General features: G+C 40.2%; 1 long non-coding RNA gene across 1 annotated transcript; it reads left to right on the forward strand.

Moving 5' to 3' along the window:
• Positions 1-578: 578 nt before the first annotated feature.
• On the forward strand, positions 579-13,635 carry LOC146763837 (uncharacterized). The gene is made up of 3 exons (XR_014951240.1): positions 579-1,108; positions 1,926-2,032; positions 7,160-13,635. It is a non-coding gene; the product is annotated as an uncharacterized LOC146763837 (long non-coding RNA).
• The last annotated feature ends 1,418 nt before the right edge of the window (positions 13,636-15,053 follow it).

Below are 15,053 nucleotides of genomic sequence, written 5' to 3' on the forward strand. Positions count from 1 at the left end.
TGGCTCCAAGATGGATGTGCTGCTGGTAAAGGCAGGGCCAATCAGAAGTGGTGGTAACACCTCTGTGATTATATATTTAAGGAGAAAAGTTATTGTCCAGCTGTGGCCAGAGAAGAGTGGGATGAGAATATGAGACAGGAACAGCTATGCAGACACCAAGGTCAATAGAGAATGAGGGGCAGGAGGTGCTCCAGGCAAGTACATGGTGAGGCAGCTGTGCCCCTGCAGCCCGTGGAGGACCCCACGGATGCAGAGATCCACCTGCAAGCCATGGAGGAGCCCACAGTGGAGAAGGGGGATGCCTGAAAGAAGACTGTAAACCCATGGGAGGCCTGACCTGGAGTGGGCTCTAGGCAGGAACCTGCAGACTTGTGCAAAGAGGAGCCCATGCCTGGAGCAGGTTTCCTGGAGGGACCCACACTGGAGCACAGTGTGCCTGAAGAACTCTACCCATGGAAAAGTGTCCTACCTTGGAGAAGTTTGTGCAGAACTGTTGCCCATGGGATAGACTCATATTGGAGAAGTTCATAGAGAATTTTCTCCTGCATGAAAGACCCTGTGCTGGAGCAGGGAGAGCAACTCCTCTCCCTGAGCAGTGGCAGGAACAGTGTGTGATGAACTGACTGTAATCCCCATTCCCTGTCTCCCTGTGCTGCTGTGGGGGATGAGGTAAAGCTGGGAAGGTGGAGAGGTGGTGGGGGGAAGGTGTTTTTAAGGTCTTATTTTACTTGTCATTATCCTGCTCTGATTTTGTTGATAATAAATTCAATTAATATCTATGATTCAAGTTGGTATTTGGGGAGTGATTTCTCCTGGACCTTATCTCAACCCATGAATCCTTCTCTCTCCCCTGTCTAGCTGTGGAGAAGTCAGATAGAAATGCTTTTGTGGATGTCTGGCATCTAGCCAGGTTCAAGTCCCAGAGTTCTGTGCAGGATTTGGCCACTCAGAGGTGGGGTGCAGGTCACTTGGCTGGGATACTTTTCCTCTGAATACACTGTAGGACATATGCTCTTTTTTGTACCACAGGAACTGTGCTAAACATGGGAATATCAAATCAGAGAGAAATTCAAGTGAAGTGGTTTGAAGATGGACAACTTCTATGTGTGTAAGATCATTTCATGTGTAAAAAATGTGAACCTTTTTGACCTGTCACTGTCCTTCTTTTGACTGTGGAGATCTCTGATAAAAGCAGTGTCACAGCCTATAATTAATAATCAGTGAGAGAATCGAGCCATACCAAACATTCAAAGATAGTGACACTACCCTGTGAACTGTTGTGCTGGTTTTAGCTGGGATAGAGTTAGTTTTTTCTTCACAGCAACTGATATGGGGATGTGTTCTGAATTACTGCTGGAAAAAATATTGATAACACAGGGATGTTTTAGTTATCACTGAACAACACTCATATAGTGTCGAGGCATCTCCCATGCTTTTCACTGAACCCCAGCAGGGAGGAGGCTGTGAGGGCACAAGGAGTTGTGAGGGAACACAGCCAGGACAGCCGCCCTCACAGCTGACAATAGTGACATTCCATCCCATATGGCATCAAGCTCAGCACGTAAAGCTGGGGGAAGAAAGAGGAATGGGGGGGATGTTTGTGGTTAATGGCATTTTTCTTCCCAAGCCACTGTTACACATGATGGAGCTCTGCTTTCCTGTAGATGACTGAACACCTGGCTGCCCAAGGGAAGTGGTGAATGAGTTCCTTGTTTTTCTTTGCTTCTATGTGTGGCTTTTTCTTTACTTATTAAACCGTCTGTATCAAAACCTACTTTTAGTCCACCATGGGGGAGTGAGTGGCTGCATGGGCCTTAGCTGTCACGGGGTTAAACCATGACAGCTGTCCATAACACTGTCTGTCAAAATTAGTGTAAGAGACAATAACTCCAGTCATGTTATTACGTTTGGGATTTTTATTTCAGGAAAACCAAAGTCATGAAGGAAACTAAGTATTGGAGACTTGGTTACATCTTGCTGAATCACAAGAGAATTTGAAGTAATAAGTCCACTGGATAAGAGCAGCATGGATGTAAGTATATGGGGTTATGCTCCAGCATTCTCTCCTTGGAGAAAATGTCCATGCATTTAGCAGGAGCAAAAGCGATGAATATGTGCCCCATTTTTAACTTAAGCAAGTAGTAATGAACAGTCACAGGTGGGATTATTGTAATGTCCTGTTCTTTATGTTTTTATAAGAAAAGAAACCCAGAGATAGACACTACTGCTACTGGATTTGTTTAATGTAAAATATTATGTTGGCCCTCAGTTCAGAGAGTATGCCAACAGGTAGAGTCAGAAATGCTCTGTTACCCCATTTCATAATCACTAATTAGATAGTTATGACACTCTTGCTGGACCTTTGGTTAGCTGATACTGGCTTGACACCAAACAGAAAAGAAGGTTGTAATCCAGTCTCTCCACATGCATGTATTTACCAGTTTTGTTTCAGTTCAGGACATTGAGTCCCCCTATCTGTGCCTCTCTGCCCCTTCACTACTCAGCTGAACAGGAGCAAAGGGCTTTTCTAGTGAGTCTTGGCCACAAGAACCAAGCCATGAGTGCTGCAGCTGTCTGCAAGGGCAGGCACAACAAACCCATGTGTCTGTGAATCTTTAATATAACAAAGACTCTGGCTCTGCACCAGCCAATGCAAGCACCCAGTGAGGCAGGGACAGACCTCGTCTGGGTGACATCATTGTGGCAGCATTGTACTTTAATCAGTGAGAAGGGTAAATGAGGAGAAGAGAAAGGGGGTTTTCCTTAGATAACATGATCTCAGCTGCCCTACCTGGGAGGAAGGGAGAAGATGAACATGAAAATGAAGGCTAAAGTAATGCGGCAGAGACCAAGGGACTTACTCTGGTGCCATGGCCTTGCCTATATATCCCTCTCATTGCTACATAGCAGGGGAGGGACAGGAAAGGCTGAAAACACATGAAATTTTACTACTCCCATCCTATAGACTTAAGTCATTTTACATACCCAGTCTAGTCTTCAAACCCATTCAGATGTCTGGTACCGCCACATGAAAACTAGAACACAAAATTACTTGTCTATAAATGGTGCATGCATAGTTATGCACATTAGAATGCCCACATTTTAAAACCTAACAGCAAGCTAAGCTGGGAGCTACCTTATGTCAGTGAGCATACAGCTGCCAGTAACTATACAAAAAATAAACTCTAAGGATATTTTGTGTCTTAGATCTTAGCCTTTACTACAGGCTGCAAAAAATTGCTTTTACACACATTATATGTACAGCTAAGACTCTTTCTGGAAGGTATATATTTCTAAAGAGCTAGGCAGAGCTAATTTGTTTCTTTAAAAACATTGTTAGAACTTGTTCCACCTCTTTCAAAAGTAGGGAGAATGTTCAAGAGGAAACAGACTAAATTCTTTCCTCATCTTGGAATATTTTAATCCCCCTTTTCCTGCTTTTCAGAAGATGGAGATCACCAAGAGGTGGCCTATTCCTCATAGGCTTTTTTGGGAAGTAGAACAGGACTCTTCTCACCCTTTTGGGAAAATGGGGCTGTTATGCACAAAATATGAAAGACTGAGTGACAGAGGCAGAGCATGAGTCCCTGGTCTAGTGGTTAGGCTTAGGGCTGAGACACAGTTTGGGTGCTAGTTTCTATGGTCATTCCTGTATTTTAATGTATCACCTATAAAATAGAGATACTGTCTTGGGAGCAAAAACCAGAACTCAGAATTCCTACCAAGTTAAGCTACATACCCACTTAAATTAGTGAACTGTGTTTCACTCCATAAACTTTGGAGTCTTGTCAGTGGATTGTACGTTTACCCTAATTGGTTTAGTCTGGTGGCAGGACATTTCTCTCAAAGGGAGGACGTATAACTCTGAATCATATAAACAAAAGGGAACTAAATTTGGTTGACTATGCCAAGTGGATAAATTTAGACACACAGATTGAGGGGCTCTGGAGGAAAGTTTAAGCTGAAAAGGATCAACACCCTATTAAACCCAGGTGTCTTCAGGGATAGGCAGGCATTTTCAGTATAATGTTTTAGACTTCTAGTTTCTAGATCCCATATAAAGTGCTTAAGTCCTCTTTTGAACCTGGCCTAAAGCCATGTTTAGATCTGAATATAGCATTTACATTAAAAGTCACTTCTTTCTCACCTTACATTTAGGTGCAAAGTTCACTGAGTTCATGAATATAAGCTAGGGATCCTTAAAGTTTGGCAAACACAAGAAAAGGTGGTTCAGAGAACTGAGAATCTGGCAGACCTACAGTACTCAGATTCTACAGTTTATACATCCTCAAAGCAAGAGAGATTAAATTTACCCTCCCAAGCACCAGCCTCACTAGAGCTCAGTGCTGCAAACTGGGAGAGAGCAGAGAGACTGATCTGGTACCATTGTGCCTGTAAAAGCTGTGACATTGTGGAGATTACCCTGCTAGCATTGCTTAAAGCACCGCGTGCACAGGGAACTGTACTTAACAAGCCTGCGAGTTGTTTGTGAGCACAGCATGTAATATCCTGGCACTGCGGCTGATTGCTTACAGGTGGTAAAATGGACCCTGACAACCACGCTGAAAGCACCTTTGCACAATATTAGCCACTGCAGCACACATTGGAGACAGGTGACAAAATGCATCTGTAGTCCTTACTAAGATATCTCTGCACATTTACAGGGAAGTTGCAAGTGAGAATGACAGAAACAGCAGTGGGAAGGGATCTCTTGAGATTATTCAGTCATGCCTCCCACCTGAAGCTTGAAACTGTGGGGTTCTTTTCAGTGCCTTACTGTCTTCTCAGGCCCCTTGCATGCTGACAGATTCAAAGATATGGAGTGCATTTTGGGCTCTAGAGTACAAAAGTCAAATAAAAGCTTAAACGGAAAAAGAAAAAAAAAAAAGAAAAAAGAAAAGAGAATTCAGGAAAGAGCCTCTAGTTTTAAAACACATGTCAAAGTCTGTAGGTAGTCTTGTTGCAACTGGAATGTGTGGAGCTCTTTTACCATTAACCTCAAGATGAATGGCTTGTTTTAAAGACAGTAAAAACACCATGTTGTGCAGGTGCCTCTATGTGTGGGTGGATTTCTCAGGAGGACATCAGGGACTGTAGCCATAGCACTGGTGCTCCCCAGTGCTCTGCACCATCTGTGGTGTGTGAGGGGGAAGCAGCTGCAGTCCTGCACAGTCCTTTCCCCAGGTCCTCCTCTCCATCACCATGCCATTCGCCTCCAGACCTCTGTACCTGAAATTCCAGACTTGAGGTTGTTAAATAAAATGCCAACTGAATAGAGTAGAAACTAGTAAATGAGCAATAAAGGAATTTGAACGCAAGCGGGCAATTAGAAAAGGAGTTGAAATCGGCATAATTAGATAATATAATTCTAAATTAATAGTGAATCTTAGTTAATCCTATTAAATATTTACAATAAATAGGACAAGTGGCTTGTCAAAGTACTGCTAGTTTTTCTATGGTTTGATAGATCAAGGTTAGTTACTGTTAGAACCACAACATTATGCTTTGTTTCCAACTGATGAAGGAGTAAGATTGATTTGAAACATATGGTGAAAAATACTGCACTTCTTTGTTTGCATCTGTTATACTTTTACTTGTTAGTAATTGGTTCACAAGCTGCATTTCTATTTTTTTTTGTTGTATTTTTTAATATATTAAGTGAAAACAGAGACTTTAAGCAGATGTACAAATGAGAGGATAAACATCTCAGAAAGCTTTGAAGCTGTGTTATGCTTTTTCTCTAGTTTGTTTTATATCTCTAGGGCTACACACAGGGTTTTCTGCTGGTGAACACAGGTGAAAGGCTTTTTATTGGGTCACTAGGACCTAGTGAGTAGGGGGTCCATATCTGGTATAATGTAATAGCATTTTTTAAAGACATAAGATTGCACCCAAAGTAATAGCACCTTCTGCAGTACACCTCTGTTTTTAAAAAGGTTAACTTGTATTGTAAAAAGGCTTTTGAAGGAAGTTCCAGTGTTTATTTAGCTAAAGTCAGGCACTGTCATGTGATTAGCTCTCTAAACTCACAGCCTTCAAATTGTGAATAGCCCAATACTTAAGTTAATTCTTAAGTGTGCAATGCTGTGGATTCACAGCATTTTCACATCTTTAGTGTTTTCTTAGACTATGAAGAACAGCTAATCATAACCCTGTGACCTGTGAGTGAATACCAGAGCAAGCCTAAAAGTCAGTGGAAACTACAATGTGTGTGCTTCAGTACAATCAATTTTGTTTGTTGTTTTAGTGGCATGATTCCTGTTTACAGCAATCAAACCATCATATTACACAAAGTAAATCAATAGGGTGATAATGTAGCTGTTTACTGTACTTATAGACTTGCTGTGACTACGTCTAGGATACATAATATCACACAATGCAATGTTCTTAATTTTTATTTCCCTTTGGATGAAGGTTGACATAACTTACAGGTACTAGCAAATCCCACCATGCTACAAAATACAACATTTAAAAGAGATTCATATGGTACATATTTATAGTGAGCAAAATAAGGACTTGTTTCAATTATGCATGTGGATTAGCTCTTTGAAGGAAAAAAAAAGTAGGTGTTACCTCATGCCCATATAAATCCAGGGGTAAAATATGCCTAAAACAAAAACCCTTTTACGTGCCGTTACTTATACATGAATATTAGCATTTTTCAGGCACAACTTTGAACAAGATACACAGATATATGCTGCTATGAATCTTGGAGAACATGCTGTGCTTACATTTTTCAAACTATCCAAAAATTTCTGCAATAAATTTATGCTGTGCCAGAAAAGGACAGTATTTGGATATCCTGTGGGCATGAACAATATATATTCAACGCACATCAAATGCATATAGGTAGACTAGCAAGTTACTATTGACTAAATTAGGAAGGAAACTTTCAGCATTTCAGCTGTTTGAGATATCATCCTATGCACAGATTATCACCTACTGTACCTTGCACTATATCCAGTGCATCCTGTCTGCCTTTCACTGCCTTTCACATCATCTCTGGGAGGAGACACTTCAGAGTTGCAGGCCACTCTAACTTCTGCCACAGATTTACTCTGCAGCAACTCACTCATTAGAGAACAATTGCAAACAGTAAAACTGTTGTAATTTTAGACAGTTAATTGTCATTAAGAGCTCATCTGTGTCTGTTTCATAGGATGGAAATTGCAGACTTTGATCCCTCATTCCTTTTCTGGGAGACACAGGATGACTAGGGAGAAACAGGAGCAGGAGAACCTCCTGAAGAAGAATTTTCAAGCAGAATACCACTTCCTGATTCAACACAGGATGAATCTAGCAGACAGTGACATTGCTACAGACTTGGATTTTCATGGTATTTAGGAGAGTTATAAGGATCCACTTTCAAAATCATGTTGTATCTGGAAAAAAAAAAACCTCTGCAGTTAAAAGAAGCATTACTTTCCAGCAATGTGGGAAAAGTGGAGATTAATCATGCCTGTAAATAAGTTACATTTTCTTTGTGTATTATTTTGTGTATTCTCTTGAAATTAATCCATAAAGAGTGAGAACTTGAAGACTTCTTTGTGTTATTTGCAGCATGAGCTTTTTTGGAGGTTAGTGACACTGATTCTCTCTTCCTCAATCTCTCCTATTTCCATAATTTCTAGAGTGCAGAACTGCTTCTCCACAGTGTGCACAGCAAAAGAAACTGCAGTATACCGTGGTCTGAAAACTTTATGACAGCATACTAGGTTTGGCCCTTCTCCCTCTCTCTTTCAGAGACTTCCAAATCTTCCCCTGAGGGGAGCATTCTTAGCCTATTCTCTAAAAACCTTGTTTTGTTTCTTGTTTCAGCCTCCCTTTCTTAGGTTTTGCTTTATATGAATGAGTTGTATTCCTGAGACTCTTGACAGATAATGGCCTATTCCTTCAAGTCCTCTAGGATCTTTCCTAGGGTCTAGGTAATACCAGGTAGAAACATTTTCTTTTTTTTTTTTTTTTTTTTTAATAGTTTTTTTGCATAATAACTTAGCACACTAATTATTTATAAAATCATATTTGTGTGTCTAATAAAATGAATACAATTTTTTTTCAGATGATTTAACATTTTATGGAATTGTATTTATTTGTGTTTCAATTAACTTTGTTAACAATGGCAAAGTTAGTAATGATATTTGGCAATCAAAACCCATTATGAAGTGTTTTAACAATACAAGGTTAGTTAAGTTAAAGGAGATGTTGTGCAGAGCATTTCAAATTGAATTTGGATAGTGGCAAGCATCTGTGTGTTTGGAAATCTCTAAATTTCTGCCTGAAGGGTAAATTGAAGCTTATATAAACAAGAACTTGTGATCTAATGTTTGGGCTTTTACTGACACAGACACAAAGACACACACAGATGCACACACAATAAGCCTCTATTGGAGGTTACAAAATATAGGGAAGAAAAAGAGAGAAGAGTAGAGGAAGATATGAGACATGTTAGCTATCTATTTAATGTTTTTCACCCATGTTATACAGTTTGGCAAGACATTTTCCACTGTTCCACCAAATCAGACCTGTAAAAGCAATTATCAGTCATCATAATGTGACTCAAGCTTGAACTGCTGTGGTTCTGAAAAGTGTAACAAAGTTAATTGAAATTTAGGCAGTGAATAGTTTTCACTTCCTGAGATAAGGTGTGTTTTCAGGGGAAGCTTGTTGCTATGTTGGCTTTAGTTAACAGTTCTTAAGTCTCTTGTTAAAGGATTTGTATTGTTTCTGTGGGTGGATCATAGTCTCATCCAATTATGACTTCAGTACAGCCAAGCTTTGTGTCATATGCTTTACTAGCCTGTACTGGTTTGCACATTCCTTTCACTTCACAGGAAGATTAAAAAAGAAAAAAAAAAAAAAAAAAAAGAAAAAAAAGGCAAAATTTTCTCTCTCAAGTGATTACAAACAGTACTTTGGAAGTATCAAATTCTACTGAATGTTCATTTCATTCCAAAAATATCATTTTGGTGGCTTAGTGGTGTATTGTTTTAGTAACTACAATAAAATTGTTTAAAATCTGGTAAAAAAAATATTAGTTCTCAGCCTAGAAGCCAAATGTGATATATATCTACATTTCCTTGGCTAGTTATCTTCTAATCTCCTGACTGTAGAGAAGCATGAATTTGCTTTCATGTTGTGTTACACCTTTTTTAAAGGAATTTCTGTATTTAAATGGCACTCTGCCATTTAAATGGTTTACTGCTAACAGTTGAAATTCTGAAGGCATCCATGGCATTGGTATGAGTGCAAGTATAGTAAACATTGTATGGAAAGGAAAGTGGAACTTCCTGATTCTCTGGGGTATATTGTGTTCTGTCTTTTTTTAGCCCAATTTTGCTCTAAAATTATTGCAAGTTTTGGAACTTCTCTGTGCCAAGTTACAAGAAATATCAAAATTTAATTTTTAGGGAGGTTTTTTGAGAGCTGATTGTTTTGATATGTTATTGTTTTTATTTTTTCTAATGTTGGCCCTTAGTTCTTGCCCTTGGGGTCTTTTCATACCCTGCCGAGTACAATTCTTTAGTCACTTTGAAAAAGAAAATTATTCTGAAGAATTTCTAACTAATTTCATGGATGTAACAAAAAAAAAATGTTTTGTGAAAGTAGAGTTAATACTTCAGTACATTTTTCCAGGTAAGACATGCCAGTAATATAGATAGAATCTAGGGCTCTAAAAACATTTTCAGAGTGAAGACTTGACTAAGAGTCAAAAAAAGCCTTAATTCTCCTGTTAAACTTCACATAACATAGAAGGACAAAATAGCATTATATAACAGTTGTATGAAAGGGAAGGTTTCTTCTCAAAAAGACTAAACTCTTTTATGGTATCCTCTGAGGCTCCCATTTGGTAGTCCCTCTGATCTCCAGCATTCCCCAAATATCTCTAAAGCAAGAGAAAAACCAAGAGTAAGGATGCTAGATAGGATCACACCAGAATCCCAGAATCTAATCTAGCAATTTTGAGCAGTTATGAGACTCCCAGGAGTACTGCAAGACTTGAAATTGCTACATGACGTTAAAATTTAATCCCACTGAAGTCATTAAGGTCCAAACTAATGGAGGTCAATCTAGCATTTATGGACAGCAAAAATATTTAGATTGTACATAACAGGCTTCCACAACCTAATAATTTAACCAGAATGTACTTCTGTATTTAATATTACTTTTCAAATTATTCTATATAACACCTGCATGCCCCAGGTCTACTTGGACTTGTTGGCCATTTAGGACTAATGCTTAAAACTGAGCATCCCCAAATTGATTATGAGCCTGGGAAACCACTGCAATTGTACCTGAGGAAAATTGAAGCCTAGCACCTGAGCAGGTACCATTTGATAAAATGAGCAAAAGACAGGCAACACAATTAACCTTACAATGGTAGCATTCTCCTTTCCCACTCCTCTGCCAAGTGCACTTCTTTGATTATAACCATTCTAATTAAGCCCATTATAATGCAATGGAAATTTCCCAGGACATACTTCATTGCTAGAAATAGGCTAAATGATACTTACTGGTAGTGTTCTTTCCCTGTACACTAGTTATATTGTCCTCTCTTCCAGTGCAAGGTCTAATTTGGGACATGCAAAGAGTTTTTCAGTTTTCCCCCATTCTCTCTCCCCTCTGGAAACTGTTGCATTTTTGAGCACTGAAGCACACACACTATGCAGTATTACATTTCTCCCATCTGGCCTGCAGCCTCCCCCCTCAGGCAATGAGCTCACTGGATCTCAAAAGCTGAGGCAGGGTTAGTCTAGGTCAGTGAGTGCTAGAGAGGGTCTCCATGCAGAGGTTCAATGTGCAGGAATCATGAGTGGCATTTAAGTAGGCGGCATCCTATTCTTTGGCGTTCACACCAAAATGACACTGCCATGTCTGTGTCACTGTGGGATGGATCCAAATTGCAACTCAAGTTCAAGTCACCCCTCAGGTCCATGAAGGTCGTGAGCAGAGTGCCAAGTGTCCCCTCCATTTCACAGAGTCAGCACTTATGACTGCTGAGTCCCACATAGGCACCAGGGCAGCATGTTCATCACTGATACAGGCTACCATGCAATCCCTCTGGGAGAGACACACCATGTGGCTTTGGAAATGGCATAACCATCTGCTCCATCACCTCCTACCTGTCAACTGCCAAACAAAACCTCTTTAGGATCGGGGGATAGGAAACCCAGGGCAGTTCTCCCTTGAGGATGTTGGGACCTAGCAGGACCTGGGAAATACAAGCCAAATTAAATTGTGCCTAAGTAATGAGACTCAACTGTTCAAAATCTCCCTGAAATGTCAGGTGCATTAAACTTCCCTGGCTTTCAGGACTCTCTGCAGCAATTGGCCATGTTGTTCTGCATCATCTGCATCTCTGTTTTGTCTCCACTTGCAGAGGTCTAAAACTTTCTGACTGCTATAGACACTAAGAATGTAAAACAGTGTCCAAAATTCAAATGTTAGCAATTCTCCCTCAGAAATAAAGAGGTCTCTCCAGCTTATTTTTCCCTCTGGAGACCATTCACACAGCAAGAAAGAAATCACCTTTGGACCACTTGGTTCTTTTCCCTGAGATCTGTTGGGTGTATTGTAGTTCCCAAAACATTGAACTTCCAAGACCACCTGGGAGAGCCCTACAAACCACTGGTGGTCCATACACCACAGTTGGAATGCTGTTCTGTTAGGCTACTGGTTAAAGAAAAGGAAATTAAACACAGAAAGTTGTTAAAATGACATTGTGTGTGAGTCATGGCTCCACATTAAGTAATACTCATACAGAGCACTTGTCTCCCTGGATGAAAGCTCCCCACCTCCTGTCTCTAGTCTCTACCTCTTAGTAATAAATACCATATTTTCTAATTACACAAATGAAAAAAATTCTAATACTTTGAGAAACAATGAAGTGATAGGAATAGAAATAGAAATACAAATGTAATGAGAGGTGTATGACTGAATACACCACTCATATATTTCTGCCACCGACATGCAAGGAATTCTATAAATTTCCACTAAAACCTAAAAGAAGTTTAAAAGAAATATGTCAAACAACACTTTTGTACATTCTCTCTTTCCAAAGTGCAACAAGACAGTTTCTTTTTGTGCTCAATATTGGGCTGTAGCAAGCTTGCTTCAGCCTTGTCTACCAGCTGATGGGATCATGCAGAGATAGTGTCTAGCAGCCACAGATTTGTGCAGTTCTCTGTCTGATTTTGAAGCCATTTTTTAATGAGCTAATTTTTGTGATTGCTGTCTTGCTTAAGCTTTAAGAAAATTGTTTCAGATCTGGGGAAAGACTACTGTGCGACAGTGGTCCATTACAATTGCAGTCTATTATTATTCTTCTTCCTTCAGATTACAAACGTTGTCCCCTCAAATCCCAGATATGAAGATGCATCACACAGAATACAATACAGCCCTACAGAGGACAGCAAAAGAAGGCTTTTTTCCTTGGCATCCTCCCACTTTCAGGTCGTGGACCCAGAATATACTGCTAGTTTGTAGGGCTGTTTGTGACACAGTCACATCTCTATCCGGATGTTTCCATTCAGACGCTGTCTGTTAATGTGCATGGAGCAAGCAGAGCTCAGAATTTGGCTGACTCCTTCTGAGAAGCAATGGGACTAAGGACTAGATATGTCACACTTGGGACCTGCTCCCCACAGTGGGTGGGATGATCTTGTGCAACCCATAGCAAAGGAGTAGGGTCAGAACAATAGATTTCTGCTAGCAGGGACATAAAAAAATTGAAGTGTCAAAAATATGGTTAGTGATGCACACAGGATTGTTGTCAGCCCTTTGCAGTGGTAAACTGAAACCTTGTATTTTCAGCTAGTGCCTCATTCCTAAGGCTATTTGTTATCCTCTCAATGTGGCACTGGAGGAGTGGATAGACGAGACAGGGCTGCCAAATCCCTCCATTGCATGAGGCACACAAAGCTTGACAGGCTGGCAAGGAGGCTGACAAGAAGCTGGCTGTGCTAGCACAACACTAGGATGACAGTCGCTGCCCTTCCCGCCCCAGGGCTAGGATTTTAGCTTGCCTGCCGGCAGAAAGGCAAGATTTCCATCTTCTGGGATTCCAGGTATGACTTTGTGAGAGCATGACTGGTTAACTTTTTTAAGCATTTCCTAGCAAATCCACTACACTGACAGCATTTCAGTAACAGCATAACCTGTCAGCATAAAGCTGGAAAGAAAGGAAGCATTGATGTAGACAAGACTCTCCAGAAAAGCTCTTGCTAGGAGTGGCTAACATGTCAATTGTCCAGCTGGTATTTGCTGCCCATGTCTCCAGCAAGGGTGGTACTTAATCCAGCTCATTACAGGCAGAAGACCACCAATATAGTTCCTCTGTGGCACGCGTGTATGTGTAAAGGGGGCACTTTGAGGGAATTTCCAGAAGTGTATTGGCCACTTCTATAATCTGTAATTGATACTCTGAGCTTGGATGCTAGGGCCATGGTATCGGCTGTCAATGATAACATCTTGCATGAACCGTAACGATGGCAATAGGAATAATTTATGGTAATAACACTAAGGAACGGTACTTTTTCCAACAGAATTTTCAGAACTGCTCATTGTAAAGATATGGAGAATTACACTATGCCTTCAAAAAAGTGAATAGGATATGACCTAATGTTCCAGCAGTAATGCTAGAACATTTTCTTTGGTTGCTTTAAGTAGATTTGTATATCAGCATAATGCAAATGAAATGTCAATCTGCTGTTCATTTCCAGGTGCTTTACTATTTACTCAGAAAGCAACTAATCTTGCACTTCTAATTTTTACTTTGATTAGGCATTTGAGACCTCTTAGTAATGCTAGAAGTAGTAAACAAGAAAATTATTAAGAAACTACTTGAATACCAGTTCCAGAGCTTCTGGCATAAAGAGTGGAACTTATGTCCCAGTCACCTAGCACAAAGTTAGCACAGAGCCTAGTGTAAAAGTTTTCGCCCATGATCTTAGGTGCTGAATTTTGTTGGCTTCTACATGGAACATGGGTATTAGACAAGGTGAGGTATCAGAGGGAGGTCATCTCCCCCTGTGAAAGGATGGAGGTTTGGCTGGACTGTAGAGAATCCACAAAGCATCCTCTCACCACAGTCACTTCCCAGAATAAATCCAAGGGTGAGGCTGAACACACAAGGATGGAGACCCAGAAAAGGACCTAAGAGCCCTGTATACCTCTCTGTGATACAGCAATGTACACAGAGCAAAAGCAAAAAATGCTCTGGTTGGAATTTGAAGTCTAGCAAATTTATTTCCATATAAATGTTCAGGAATGCCAGAATTTGGGTAGTGGCATCAACCTGGGAAAAACCAAATATCACTAAACTCCTGAGATCAAGCTTCAGAGCAAAAATTGCCATCTCAATTGGAGGCATTATAGTCAAAGCAGAAACACTATTAAATAATTCTGGTATTTGGGAAAGTGTTACAAAGTGTATGTGGACATAGCCCACAGCAAAACTATTTGATGGATATTTAGCACTTTTGAAGTTAATTCCATGATCTCCCCCACCTAAGTACATGGAACTCTTTGGCCTATGGATGGTCTGGATTACTATAGAAGCTGAATAAACCCTTCACCATAATAAATATGGAATGGTGCAGCATTCCCTTGTTTGTTTCATGGAAAATAAGGCATGATAACACTTACTTATGACTTTCGTGCTTTTTTATATGTCTCTGTTCACTCCATGCACCTGGTGCCTTTTGATGATTCATTTTAATGTGTTCAACACATGCTCATACACAGACTGAGATCACAACAGAAAAGTGCTACAGTGTGAGTATCCAGGGATCTACGCCCAATGAGTTGTTGACAATGACAGAGCAACAAATGCTGTCAATATTGTATAATGTGGAAAAGAAAAAAAAAGTCCTACCAGAATATTCGGTCCCAGAAAATTCCGTCCTGGAAAATTCTGAAAAACACAGTTTTTCCAAAGCTTTGATGATATAAGCAAAAAGTCCCTCAAGCGCATATTTCCCCTGAAGAATGTAGATGGTTTTAGTACTTAAAGTCAAGCACACACATATGTTCTGTGGTGATCCAAAGCTGTTACC

This window comes from Lonchura striata, chromosome Z (assembly GCF_050655825.1).
Source record: "Lonchura striata isolate lonStrDom1 chromosome Z, ASM5065582v1, whole genome shotgun sequence".
NCBI lineage: Eukaryota > Metazoa > Chordata > Aves > Passeriformes > Estrildidae > Lonchura > Lonchura striata.